The sequence below is a fragment of the Ornithorhynchus anatinus genome, chromosome 9 (assembly GCF_004115215.2).
Source record: "Ornithorhynchus anatinus isolate Pmale09 chromosome 9, mOrnAna1.pri.v4, whole genome shotgun sequence".
Taxonomy (NCBI): Eukaryota; Metazoa; Chordata; class Mammalia; order Monotremata; family Ornithorhynchidae; genus Ornithorhynchus; species Ornithorhynchus anatinus.
The window spans coordinates 2101795-2116821 of record NC_041736.1 but is presented as its reverse complement, the minus strand read 5'-3'; positions in this window follow the sequence as shown (position 1 = coordinate 2116821).

Here is a 15027-nt window from a genome sequence, read left to right as displayed (position 1 = left end):
CGGATTGAAAATCAGTCATTTACAGAATGATACGGATAAATTATTGGGTGAGTGGGCCCCCGTGGGTTACTTGGGGGAAACCTAGGGGTGCCGGATGGTCCAAACTGGATCACTGGAGGGGGAGTCGGGGTGTTGGATGGTTCATGTTGGGCCGTCAATCAATCAGTTGTATTTGCTGAGCATTTTCAGTGTGCTGAGAGCGCTGTACTAAGCACTTGGGAGAGTCCAATACAACAGAGTTGGTAGGCACGATCTTGCCCACAGTAAGCTGACGATCTAGAGGTGCCCGTTTCTCTTTGCCCACGATACCAGCTTCAGTCAGGCACTGGGTTTGCCCCCAGGTCACTGCCCTTTCAGCTGGACTCACATCAGAACTCTGGAACTCAGCGCGACCTCCAGAAACCCCACTGATTGAATGATTGATTGGCGGCGTTTGGGCTCTCCGCCGACTCCAGCTTCTAATTATGTAGGAACGGAGGACTCTCTGCCTCTCCTCTGCCCCCCGCCTTGCCTGCTCTCGCCGTGTCTGACGTTCCTTAATTGAAGTATATATGTCAAGGGGTCGGAGACGGGGAAGATTAAAATACAGGGTGAAGAAACGAAGGGCACCTTCTGGAAAATGAAAAAAGGATATGAAAACGTTCGGGAATCGGACTCGCACTGATGGAAATTAAGATGACAAGCAGGACGTCCGCATCGGTCCGGAGTCTCAGTCTTCCCCGAAGGACGGCGGTCAGTGTGAGACTGCTCCGGGGGGGTTGGGAATGAGAGGAAAATCAGGATCCCCCGGATAGCCCCAGATCAGGCCAGACATATCTCCCTCTTCGGAGGAATCACGAGACCCTGGTTAAGCCCATTAGCAGAACAACAAGACTTGGAGTAATCGTAATACAATAATAATGGTGAGTATTAATAATAATAACAATGGTACTCGTTAAGTACTCACTACGTGCCAAGCACTGTTCAAAGCACTGGGGTAGATACAAGTTAGTCAGGTTGGACACAGTCCTTGTCCCACGTGGGGCTCACAGTCTCAATCCCCATTTTATAGATGATGGAACTCAGGCCCAGAGAAGTGAAGTGACTTGTCCAAAGTCACCCGGCGGACGTTCTGGCAAAGCCAGGATTAGAACCCAGATCCTTCTGGCTCCCAGGCCTGTGTTCTATCCACTAGGCCACCCTGATTCTCGTAATAACTATGATATTTGTTAAACTCTTACTGTGAGTCAAGCACTGGGCTAAGCAAGCCCGAGCAGGGAACTGTCTACCAACCCTGTTGTATTGCACTCTCTGGAGCAGTTAGTACAGTCCTCTGCATACGGTAAGTGTTCAATAAATACCACTGATTGATTGACTGAGGAAGATATAGGGTAATCGGGTCAGACCCCTCTAGACTGTGAGTTTGTTGTGGGCAGGGAATGAGTCTGCTGTACTCTCCTAAGTGCTTAGTACAGTGCTTTGCTCACAGTAAGCGCTCAATAAATACGATCGAACCATCCTTGTACCACATGGGGCTCCCAGCCTGAAGGGAAAGGCGAACAGGTATTGTATCCTCATTTTACAGATGAGGAAATTGAGGCACTGAGAAGGTAAGGGTCCTGTCCAAGGACTCAGCAGTCAATTGGCAGAACTGGGATTAGAACCCACGTCTCCTGACTCCCCAGGGCCAGGCTCTTTCCACTAGGAGAGTGGATTCACACTTGCTCAATGCCACCCGAAGGACAGAAGGATAATTGTGGAAGTCGTGGCCGGGGTTGGTGAGGAGGGGCAATGAGGCACCGGGCGGTGTCTAAAGTTGCTCCCTTCTTTAATTTTTCCACCCCCCCCCCCGCCCTTCTCCTTCTGGAGCACCGCAAGGAGACGGTGAAAGGCACAGTTTGCTTCAGGAATCAGAGATTTCCTATTTGCTTTCAAAGATTGGAGCATTTTCAAACCCAGTAGCCTGAGATAATCTGCGTGAGGTTAACAAATCGAAAAGGCAGCCGGCTCTCCCCTTTCAGGATTAAGACGTGCAAGATCTATCTGCCGTGGCACTGTGGGGGATCTCCTCCTCCCTCGTCACCGGGGAGATGCATCCCGTGTCGATAGAAACCTCTCCCTTGGGACTCAGTGAAGTAGAGCACTGTTCTAAGCACTTGGGAGAGTACGGTATTACAATAAGCGGACACATTCCCTGCCCACAACAAGCTTACGGTCTAGAGTTGGGTTGGACACAGTCCCTGTCCTATGTGGGCTCACACTCTAAATCCCCATTTTACAGATGAGGTCACTGAGGCCCAGAGCAGCCAAGTGGTTTACCAGGGGTCACCCAGCAGACAAGTGGCTGAGCTAGGATTAGAACCCAGGTCCTCTGACTCCTAGGCTCGTGCTTTATCCACTAGGCCGTGCTGCTGGAAAATGCGGAGAATGCCACCCTGCGCGGGCTAGGCTGAGCGGCATCCAGCGGCCAGATCGATCGACCTTCCCCCCGACCTCTGCTGTCCCTTGGTGCTCCTCCTGCCCCCGCAGCCAAGGTGAAGGGAGATAGGCACAACTGCAGAGGGAGGGGCCGGTGGGGATTCTGGGGAGAGTCAAGGTGCGGGCTGAGGAGGGCTAAAAATATTCTCCTCCACGGACCATTTCCCTCACTGAGGTGATTAATTTGTTTTCCGACATCTTCCGACCACATGTGGAGAGCTCTTCCGCCGAGCAGGCACGGAGTCTCCCCGGTCCCCGCCCCGCCCCTCTCAACCAGGGGCCTTGGGCTGCTCTGCTGAGCTGGAATCGACCCAGGCAAAACAGAGAACTGTGGAGCTGGAAAACACTTTTAAGGTCTTCCCTCCACCTCCCAAATGAGACTGACCCCTTCCCCCTCATTCAAGCGGGGTCCCTGGGGGAGAGGCAGGGATGGAGAGGGGAGTCAAGGGTGTTGGATGACCCATGCCGGGTCGCTGGGGGAGAGTCAGGGTTGGAGACGGGAGAATCAGGGGAATTGGATGGTCTGTCAGGGGGAGTCATGGTTGGAGAGGAGAGTAAGGGGTGTTAGTCCATTCTGAGTTGCTGGGGGAAAGCCAGGGATGGAGAGGGGCGAGTCAGAGGCGATGGATGGTCTACGCTGGGTCAATGGGGGAGAGTCAGGAATGGACAGGGAAGAGTCAGGGGTGTTGGATGGTCTGTGCTGGGTCCCTGGAGAAGAGGGATGGGGAGAGGAGATTCAGGGATGTCAGATGCTTTATCCCCTACCCTGAGAGTGGGTGACCAGGAGGGCGACCAGCTCGCAGTCCCCCGTAGTTCCCCGGGTGAACCGTAGACCTGACCAGCAGGGGCATCGCTATCCACGACCGAGGAAAATGTGTTTCTAAAATGCAGAAGAAGAGGCAACTCCATCAGTCATCGCTTTTCCCTCGGATTACTGTGCTTGCTTAAGTGTTGCTCTATTTTCACGGATACTAAATCAACCGTCGCAAAAAAGAACCATTTTGCTAATATAAGAAAATGAAACGGTTTTACAGATCAATCCGACGTCTAGCGAACACCCAGATGGCCGAAAACCGGGTAGCACCGAGACCGAGCTCTCCGTGATGCCTGTTTTCTCTTGGAGTGCCGTCTTCACTTTGGCACCCGGTCCCTAAGGCAGTGTCATATTTTTCCAAGAGGCTTGTATTGACATCACCTGGAAAATCCTACAACAGCAATTAGTTCCTTCACAATGAAGCCCCACTTTAAAAATCAAGCCTACAACAATTATTTTCTCTAATCGAACTAATTAAGCGATTTTTACTCTCCACTTTGGCACCTGAGACGAGGGTTGATCCATAAATGTCTCTGCTTCCATTGAAAATAGACTGCAGTGTTGTTTTCTTCCCTGAAGTAGAAGTTCCCAGATTTCCAAATGTGAGTCCGTTATAATAAAATCGACAATAACAACAGTGGTATTTGTTGAGTGCTTACTATATCCCAGGCACGGTACTAAGTGCTGGAGTAGATACAAGATAATCAGGTAAGACAGAGGCCCTGTCCCACATAGGGCTCACTGTCTTAATCCCCATTTTACCGATGAGGTAACTGAGGCACAGAGAAATGAAGCGAATCGCCCAAGGACACCCAGCAGACAAGTGGTGGAGCCGGGATTAGAACCCAGGTCCTTGTGACGCCCAGGCCCACGCTCTAACCACTCCATTACGCTGCCTCTTCCCGAAGAATGGAAATTAGAGGGTGGATGTCCCTCGTGTAGAGCGGCTGCCGACCCATCCTCCTCTCATCCCTTCTCTGCACGGAGCCGGGTGAGTCAGGGTGGAGGTGAATGCCTCCCATGTATTTGGGGAAACTGAGGTCCTGAGGGCGGGGGAGGGGCCGCGTCTTGTGCCGGGATGAGCGTCTGAGTTTTTACACCCTCCCGGGGTTAGCGCCCAGCTACGAAACGGAACACCCGACTGCTTGTGGTCATTCAAAATAGCACGGAACATATTTCAGAAGGAGGAGCGTGGGCATGGGTGTTTAGCTTTAGCTCCTGGCCAGACTTCAAGTTGAATAATTCTCTCCGCCCCCCCTGCGCCCACCAGAGTCCACCGTATTGCAGTGGGGACAGCCTCTTTTTAATTCCCGTTCTTCGGGAAGAGGCAGCGTGGCTTAATGGCAGGAACGTGAAACTTCGAAGCAGGAGACCTGGATTCTGATCCCAGCTCTATCTCTCACCAGCTGCGGGATTCGGGCAAGTCACCGTAACTTCCGTGGGCCTCAGTTTGCTCACGGGGTTAATAAATTGCTCGGCTTTGCCCACCTCACAGAGCCGTTGTGAGGATAAAGTGAAATCAGAGACGTGAGAACACTTCGGGGAAATAAAAGAAAGACCCAAAAGGATTATAAGTTAGTTTATCATTGAAATGTCTGGGAGGCATTAGAAAGTCGGTAAGTGCGGTCTTTCTATCTTGGCGACCTTTGGGAGGGAAGGTGGCCTTAGCGGTGGTGAAATTTTCTCAGCGGGTGTGCGGAGGTCTGACGGCCCGAGATGCGACTGGTGTTTCTTCTGCCCGTCGAGAGCGGTGAGATCATCTCATGCTGCTCTGCTGCACGTAGTCCCCACGGTGCCGTTTAGGGAAGCGGCAGGGCCTAGTGGATAGAGCGCGGGGCTCGGGAGTCAGAAGGACCTGGGTTCTAATCCCACCACTTGTCCGCTCTGCAACCTTGGGCAAATCACTCCGCTTCTGTGGGCCTCAGTTACCTCATCCGCAAAATAGGGATCAAGACCGTGAGCCCAACTGGGGACAGGGACTCTGCCCAACTTGATTAGCTTGTATCTACCCCAGCGCTGAGAACGGTGCTTGACACGTAATAGAGAAGCAGTGGGAGTCAGAGGTCGTGGGTTCGAATCCCAGCTATGCCACTTGTCAGCTGTGTGACTGTGGGCAAGTCATTTCACTTCTCTCCGCCTCATTTACCTCATCTGTAAAATGGGGATTAAGACTGTGAGCCTCACGTGGGACAACCTGATTACCTTGAACACCCCCAGCGCTTAGAACAGTGCCCTGCACATAAGAAGCACTTAACAAATACCAACGTTATTGTTATACTAAGTGCAATACCTTTATAATCGTCATTGTTATTTCCGTTTCTCCGTTTTCGAGTTACGTTCTCAGAGCCTCCTCACCCCGACGTTCCCCATGTTCTAATAATAATAGCGGTGGCATTTATTACGATCTTACTATGAGCCAAACACTGTGTTAAGTGTTGGGGTAGATGCAACATAATCAGATCGAATGCAGTCTCTACCTTCCCAGGGCTACCGGTCTAAGGGGGAGGGAGAACAGGCATCTTATCCCCATTTTACAGATGAGAAGCAGCATGGATTAAGAGGATCTGAGCTTCCAGACCCCCCAGCGCAGAGGTACTGGACTCACATCAGTCTGTCCAGCCCCACTATCCCTCACCGGGGGAAATATGACCACCATGGCCTCTGGGCTCAGTGGGAAGGGCAGCTATATCACAACACCCTCCTTGTTGCCCGCCTCCTGTCCAAACACTTAGAGGCACTTAGAAGAGCTCTCTCTTAGTGGAGAGACCACAGGCCTGGGATTCGGGAAGGACTTGGCTTCTAATCCCGGCTCTGCCTCGTGTCCGCTGTGTGACCTTGGGCAAGTGACTTCACTTCTCTGGGCCTCAGTTACCTCATCTGTAAAATGGAGATTAAGACTGTGAGCCCCGTGTGGGACAGGAACTGTGTCCACCTTGATGAACTTGCTTAGAATAGTGCTTGGTACACAGTGAGTGCTTAACAAGTACCACAGTTATGATTATCATTATTATCGTTTGTCGACACCAGTCCCAGTCGGATGTAAATCGTTTCCTCGTGGACTCTCTTGATGGAGACTTTGTTTAAGATCGAATTCCCAATTCAGGCCTGACCCTCTCTTTCTTTGGATCATTTTCCCCGCCTAGTGTTTTCTTTTTTTTCCCAAACACTCAAAGCACACCCAAGTACTTGAGTGGCAAAGTTATCGGGCTTTTTTTTAAGACCAAAAGCCTAAGTGGTTTTTGAGTTGTTTTTTGATGGATACTGTTTATCATGTCACTGCTTTCTCTTTGTTTAAAACACACAAAACCAAATGTTCTCTGAGAGACAGCAAAATAAATCAAATAATATCTAGACAATTCTCTCCCCATCGCCTCAAAGGAGCCGGCACCTTCGGAAATGGCAAGCTTCTTGCTGACTTCATCTTTTATTCTTAAGAGCCAAAGCCATTTTGGAGGCATCCATCTGTTGTGACCACGGGCCGATCCGTGGCAACTTGTTGTCCTATCCCGGTCTGTGGTACAAGGAAATTAAAGGAAATAACTTTAAATGGCCTAGCCCAATAGCAGGAACTTGAAGGGCAGCCATTTTCAAACAAAAAAAAAAAAAAAGAAAAATCTTACGAAAAGCTGTGCGTCTGAACAGTAAGATTAATTGCTTTATTTCTCTCGTGAAGGATTCACGTGAAGAGAAAAGATGGATTTCTTTAGGGTACCCAGAGAAAATAGCTTCGTATGTATGCTACCCCTATTAGATTGTAAGCTTCTCAATCGTTAATCAATCAATGGCATTTGCTGAGCAATTACTATGTGCAGAGAACTGTACTAGGTGCTTGGCAAAAGCATGGGCTTGGAAGTCGGGGGTCGTGAGTTCTAATCCCGGCTCCGCCACTTGTCTGCTCTGTGACCTTGAGCAAATCACTTAACTTCTTCAGGCCTCAGTTACCTCATCTGTAAAATGGGGATTAGAAGTGTGAGCCTCATGTGGGAGAGGAACTGTGTCCAACCTGATTGCCTTGTATCTACCTCAGTGCTTAGAACAGTGCTTGCCACATAGTAAGCCCTTAACAAATACCATCATTATCATTATTACTATTACAACATAACAATATGACAGACACATTGCCTGCCCATAGCTTACAGCCTAGACAGGGAGGCAGATATTAATTTAAGCAAATAAATTATAGATATGGATGTAAGTATGTGGGACTGGGATAGAGATGAATAAAGGGAGCAAGTTAGAGTGACGCAGAAGGGAGTGGAAGAAGAGGAAAGGAGGGCGCGATCAGGGAAAGCCTCTTGGAGGAGGAGAAACAGTGGAAGTGGTTTGGCTTTCAGGAGTTGGGCATTAAGGGGTTCTGAAAAAACTGTCAGTTATTGACGCAGGGAAGGTGACTCGGTTCTCTAGGGAAGTTGACCTGAAGGAAATCTATCAGAAGTTTAAAAGACGATTCAGTCTTTTTTGTCCCCGATCTGCTCTAGGGCCTGAAAGCCGGGGAGGTGGAGGTGGGGGGTCATTGAGGTTTACAAGAAGGTGGGGAAGGGAGAAGGAATTAGAGCATGGGAGGGCAAGGTGAGTTAGGGGGAGGAAAGGAGGAGGAGATGCAGCACCTGGGAAAGTAGAAAGTGAATAAAATAGCCCTTTATGTTCCTCTCTCTGAACTGTAAGGTCCTTATGGGCGGGGAATTTGTTTACTCTTTCAATATGTTGAACTTAATTAACTCTTTTAATATGTTGATATTTGTGGAGCGCTTACTATGTGCAGAGCACTGTTCTAAGTGCTGGGGTAGATACAGGGTAATCAGGTTGTCCCATGTGAGGCTCACACTTAATCCCCATTTTACAGATGAGGTAACAGACACAGAGAAGTTAAGTGACTCACTCACAGTCACACAGCTGACGAGGGGCAGAGCCGGGATTTGAACCCATGGCCTCTGACTCCCAAGCCCGGGCTCTTTCCACTGAGCCACGCTGTAGTGGTCGGCACATAGCCAGCACTCAATAAATATCATCGACTGATTGATTGATTGAACTCCTGACGCTGCATGGTCGATGCAGAGGTGTCGGGGTGATTGCCCAAATTAGAGTGTTTTATGTGTATGGTTAATTCTTTCAGTGGTATTTATGACACATCTATGTCAGGCAGTGGACTTAATGCCTACTGGAAGCAGACAAATGCACTGGACAACTCCTGGGAAGCTACTACGTGCAGAGTTCTGCACTGTGTGGAATTTCTGAGAGCCAGGGCTTTGCCTGGGTGCCAAGTCCTGAACGCCTACTGGGTTGCAGAGGGGTGTACTGGTCACCTACCATGTACAAAGAGTTGTCCTGGGGGTCTAATGAGTGTAGAGCTCTGTACTGGGCATCTATCGAGCGCAGAGCGTGGCACTGGGGTGTCTATTGGTGTCTACTGTAATGGAAGAAATGTAAGGACTTTCATGTTCGTGCAACTTCTCATGATGGAAGTAACTCTTACAGATTTTTCCATTCTCAAATGTCAGTTACAATATAATAATTACAATATGGGTTTTTTTAAGAACTGAGCAGGTGGCAAATTCAGGGTGCAGATCCCATATGTGGAAAGAACCCGGGCTTGAGAGTCAGAGGTCATGGGTTCAAATCCCGGCTCAGCCACTTGTCAGCTGTGTGACTTTGGGCAAGTCACTTCACTTCTCGGTGCCTCAGTTACCCCATCTGTAAAATGGCGATTAAGACTGTGAGCCCCAGGTGGGACAACATCATCACCTTGTATCCTCCCCAGCGCTTAGAAAAGTGCTTTGCGCATAGTAAGCACTTAACAGATGCCATTATTATTATTATTACCTCAGACACTGTGCCTGCCCCACAGTGTAAGAGGGAGGGAGAGCAAGGATCTTAACCCCATTTTACAGATGAGAGGACTGAGGCCTCATTTCCCCTATCCGGTCCTCTCTGTGTCGCCCATGCACTTGGGCTATACATCCCTTAAAGAACTCTGATACTCGCCCCGGCCCCACCGCGATACGTCCATATCCTTATCCTCTACTATTGCCCCTATCTGTAATTTATTTCACTGCCCGTCTCCGGCTGCAAACTGTAAGCTCCTCGCGTTTCAGAGATCACACCCACCAACTCCATTGTGCTGTACTTCCCCAAGTGTTTAATACAGAGTTCTGCCCACAATCATCGCTCAAAAAATGCCATAGAACGATTGATTGAGGTCCAGAGAAGTTAAGCGTCCTAGCCAAGGTCACACAGCGGGTCAGTGGCAGAGCTGAGACCCGAACCCATATCCTCAGTGTGCCAGCTTCAGGCATTTAGCACTACACTGCGCTGCTTCCAAGATAAGAGTTTAACATTTAAAAAACACAAAACACCTCAACCCTCGGCCCCCCTCCTCCCACCTCCACCCCCCACTATATCGATGACAGCAGTACAATACCTCACCCTCCAACATCTGTTCTAGAAATGTAACTTTATAAACATTTGGGCTCCAGAACTGAAACTGCACAAAGGTCAGGACGCTTCAGTAATTAGTAAAATGTCTCAGCCGCCCAGGAGGCTGGGGACACCTCACAAAGAACAGATGCTGTTTGACCCTCTGATTTATGGAGAGGAGAAGCCCAATTTATCAGAAAACTCCCAGGTGGAAGGGGCGGGAAATTCCAGAAACGCTGGAGGGGGAGGAGGAGGACTTCCTCAGTTCCCCGTGGCTCAGGACCACGGTCCTTTCATTCCTATATTGTACTCTCCTGAACTTTCAGTACAGTGCTCTGCACACAGTAAGTGCTCAACAAATATCATTAATCGATTGCCTCCATGTGCTCTTCAAGGCTAGGTTGCTCTGTATCAATCGATTGTATTTACCGAGAACTTACGGGCTGTAGAGCGTCGTATTAAGCTCCCGGGAGGATATAATAGCTTCTGTGGGTCGGATTCTCTTCCTTAAGGAGCTTACTGTGCGCGGACCACTGTATTAAGCACTTGGGAGAGCACAATAGCAGTGAAGATACAATCCCTGCCCTCCGTATTTTTACCCTTTCTTTTTTTGTTTAGTACAATACAACAATGAACAGTCACATTTAGTGAGCTAAAGTGCTTACTATGTGCCAGACACTGTACTGACTGCCGGGGTAGATACAAACAAATCAGGTTGACACAGTCCATATCCCACATGAGGCTCATAGTCTTACGCCCCATTTTGCAGAGGAGGTGACTGAGGCATTGAGAAATTGAGTCCCTTGTCCCAGATGACATGGCAGACAGGTAGCAGAGTCAGGACTAGAACCCAGGTCCTTCTGACTCCTGGCTCATGCTCTATCCACTAGGCCATGTTGCTTCTCTTGCTGCGTACAGGGAACGCATCTACCAACTCCATTATATTGTTCTATTGTACTCTCCCAAGCACTCAGCATAGTGCTCGGCAGTCAGTAAGTGCTCAATAAAGATGAAGGTGGATTGATTCCCGAGACAGTTTTCCCCGTCGATCCAGTGCCCGTCCGAAAGCCGAACAAGGACGAACTCTCGGGGGGAATCTCAAAGGGGATGACAGGACGGGAATTTTTTCCCTCCGATTTTGAGGCAAATACTTGAAGCTTCGGATTTGGCGTCATTTAGGCATCCCCACACGATTGCAGAGAATCCGCTCTCATCTTCTAGGGAGGGAAGCATAGAATAGGACCAGATGTGGAAAACAAATTAAAATGTGTGACTTGGGCAAATGCCCCCGATCTGACATATAAATGACAAGCCAATTAATGCCAGAGAGGCAGGTTCAAAGATGAGCGGTGTGATGACGTTGACCAGAAAATGGATACTCTGTCACCCATTCCTGGTTGTCCACGGAGGAGGCTGTTTATAACACATTCCGGAGAGCCTGGGAATTGAAGCAAATTCATTTACTCAACCAATAATCAATCAATCGTAGTTATTGAGTGCTTACTGTGTGTAGGGCACTGTACTGAACATTCATTTATTCAATCGTATTTACTGAGCACTTATTATGTGTAATGCACTGTACTAAGCAGTTGGGAGAGTACACTATAACAATTAACATACACGTTCCTTGCCCACAACAAGCTTACAGTCTAGAGGGTGAGACAGACATTAATATAAATAAATTGATAACGGTTATGGACATAAGTGCTGTGGGGCTGGGCAGGGGGGTGATGAATAAAGGGAGCGTACAACACAGTATAACTGACAGCCTAGAGGACGAGCTCCTCTGGAAAATTTCAGGGAGAGAAGTTGGGTCAGGTTGACTTGACGAAACCTGGCAGCTTCTCCTTTAATGGGCATGATTTCGTTGATGACCCTGGTGAGGAAAATGCCGATTTTTGCCGTCAAATAGTGCTACCTTTCCGAGGAGACTGAAGTGCAGCTCTGGACACTTCTCGCTGAGTGTCGATACTTGGTAGCCGTTAGACAGTCAGAAGATGAACCTGGGAGCCAGGGGACCTGAGTTCTAATTCTGTCTCCTCCTGTTGCCTGCCATGTAACCTTGGACAGTCACAACTTCTCTGAGCCTTAGTTTCTGCATCTGTAAAATATATTCAAAATGTATTCTCCCTCGCCCTTAAATTGTGAGCTCCATGTAGGGCAGGGACTATGTCTGTATCGATCTCAGTGCTTAGAACAGTGCTCGGCACCGTAGGAAGCACTTTAACAGAGACCGCTGTAGGAGGGCGGACAGGTATCGAATCCCCATTTTATGATTGAGGAAACTGAGCACGGAGAAGTGAGGTGACTTGCCCAAGATCACGCAGCAAGCGGCTGGCAAAGCTGGGATTAGAACCCGGCTCCTCCGACTCCCAGGCGCGTGCTCTTCCCACCAAGCCGTGCTTCTTCCCGACACTGTTTCTTCAGTATCAACTCTAAGTCTTACGAGGCCACCCGTGCCCCACCCAGTCCATTCTGAATTTTGATTCCGATTTTTAAAACGTGTCATTCCCAGAGGCCACCACTACATCTCAAGTGCTCATGTGACACCGGATGATGGAAAAGTGTTTTTTCACGGTGCTAATTTATCTGATGTAAGAGTTCCCCGATTGACACTAATTGATCGACGCACCCGCTGGGGGGGATTGACCCCATTTGTCTTCTTACACTGACATGGCTAATCGGCCTTTTGCCCATTTTGAAAAGAAAGGTTTGTAGCAGTTACATCAGCAGGGAGTCATCGGCTGACAAGATGCTTTGTGAGGGAAAGTACATTTCTTTGTCAACTGGTGTGGTTCCCTTTCAGATTTTTTTTTTGTTTGTTTTAAAAAGCTTTTCGACATGAGGAAGAAAAGCGGTTGGATCTTTTTCCCTAGATATTGTCGGCCTTGTCTGTATGCGGTATTGTGCCTGTCTTCCCCGGTAAATTAAAGCGATCAATCAGTGATATTTACTGAGCACTCTGTGTGCAGAACACTGTACTTGGGAAAATACAACAGATTAGAGAAGAGCACCGTACTTGGGAAAATACAACAGATTAGAGACAGATAGATGATTCCTGCCTATCAGGAGCCTACAATCTACAGGGGTAAGTAGTGTGAAGCCAGGGATTAGGACTTCAAGTTGTATTGTCCATTTTCAAGCTCTTAGGAAAATATTTCTTAATAATGATAATGATAATTTGGGTATTTGTTAAGCGTTTACTGTGTGCCAGGCACTGTACTAAGCGCTGGGGTGGTTACAAGGTAACTGGGTTGGACACAATCGCTGTCCTACATGGGGCTCACGGTCTCAATCCCCATTTTACAGATGAGGTAACTGAGGCACAGAGAAGTGAAGTGACTTGCCTAAAATCACTCAGCAGACAAGTGGCAGACCGGATTAGAACCCCTGACCTACTGACTCCCAGGCCCAGGCTCTATCTACTGAGCCATTTAATTCCCCCTCAGGAAATACTACTGAATAAGTGAGAACTGCTTAATTTGGGGATTAAGGGAAAACCCCTTAACCTGGAATGACTTGAAATCAAGGCTATTAGGGAAGCAAGATGGCCTAGTGAATAGATCACGGGCCTGGGAGTCAGAAGGGCCGAGGTTTTAATCCCAGCTCTGCTACTCTGCCTGCTGTGTGACCTTGGGCGAGCCTCTTCCCTTCTCCGTGCCTCCGTTACCTCATCTGTAAAATGGGGATTGAGACTGTGAGCCCTATGGACCGTGTTCAAACTGATTAGTTTGCATTTACTTCGGTATTTATTACAGAGCCCTGGCACATAGTAAATGCCTAACAAATACCATTAAATCCTATTCCCTCCTATTGAGAACGTGAGCCAAATGCGATACAGGGATCGTGTTCAACCCATCTTGTATCTACGCCAGTTCTTAGTACAGTGTTTGGCACATGGTAAATGTTTTGAGGAGTACTACAAAAAAGTGGGATTTTTTTTCCTGGAAGAACTCTATTTAAACTCTTTTTAGAGGAGCAAGTGGGTCTAAGTGGGAAGTAGACAGGCGCTTTGAGTCGGGGGACCTGGGTTCGAGCTCCAGGCTTGCTCTGAGCCTGCTGGATGATGCTAAGCAACTAAATTCATCTCTCTGAGCCTCAGTTTCTTTATAATAATAATAATAATAATAATGTTGGTATTTGTTAAGCGCTTACTATGTGCAGAGCACTGTTCTAAGCGCTGGGGTAGATTTAGGGTAATCAGATTGTCCCACGAGAGGCTCACAGTTAATCCCCATTTTACAGATGAGGTAACTGACAAGCTGACAGCTGTCCGACAGCTGACAAGTGGCAGAGCCGGAGGTCGAACTCATGACCTCTGACTCCGAAGCCCAGGCTCTTTCCACTGAGCCACGCTGCTTCCCTTTATCCACAAAGTGGGGAGAAAAATACCTGTTTGTCTTTCACCACCTCAAAGAACGATGGAAAGAATGAGAAGAACTCTGGGACAGCTTGGCCTAGTGGAAAGAGCATGGGCCTAAAAGTCAGAGGATCTGGGTTCTAATCCTATCTCCGCCACTATTTTTAACGGTATTTGTTAAGTGCATGCTATGCGCCAGGCACTGTACTAAGCTCTGGGATAGATTCAAAGTTCGACATAGTTCATATCCTACATGGGACTCCCAGTCTTAATCCCCATTTTACGGATGAGGTAACTGAGACCCAGAGAAGTGATGTGACATCCTCAAGGTCACACAGCAGATGAGTGGTGAAGCAGGGGTTAGAACTCAGTCCTTCTGACTCCCAGGCCCGTGCTCTCTCCATTAGGCCATGCTAGATCTCCTTCATTCATTCAATCGTATTTATTCTCTCGTCTGCTCTGTGAACCTTGGGCAAATCACTTCATTTCTCTGGGCCTCAGTTACCTCATCTGTAAAATGGGGATTAAGACTGTGAGCCCCATGTGGGATAGGGACTGTCTCCACTCCGATTATCTTGTATTTAATCCAGTGCTTAGAACAGTGCTTGGCACATGGTAAGCGATTAAAGAAGCACCACAATTATTATTATCATTATTACTACTGATCGATCGTTTGATCTCACAGTTTAGTTCCGGGAAGACGTTGCCCAGGGAAATATGGGTTTCAGCGTGTCGAGGAGGGTCTTCTGAAGTGTTTTTAGTGACTTTCCGGCAATTCCACCCTGCCTGGCTGCACTAGGCTAAGAGCCCATATTTCTCCCTCCCACTCTTTTCTCCGAACTGAAAGGTTAATGCTTTTCTTTCTTTTCCACTACGTTGGCTCTGACATCTCGCTCTCTTTGCTATGGTTATTTACACGGCACCCATGAAACCTGCTACATAAGTAGACTGGAAATCACCGAACACGCTAAGGAGGGCCAGA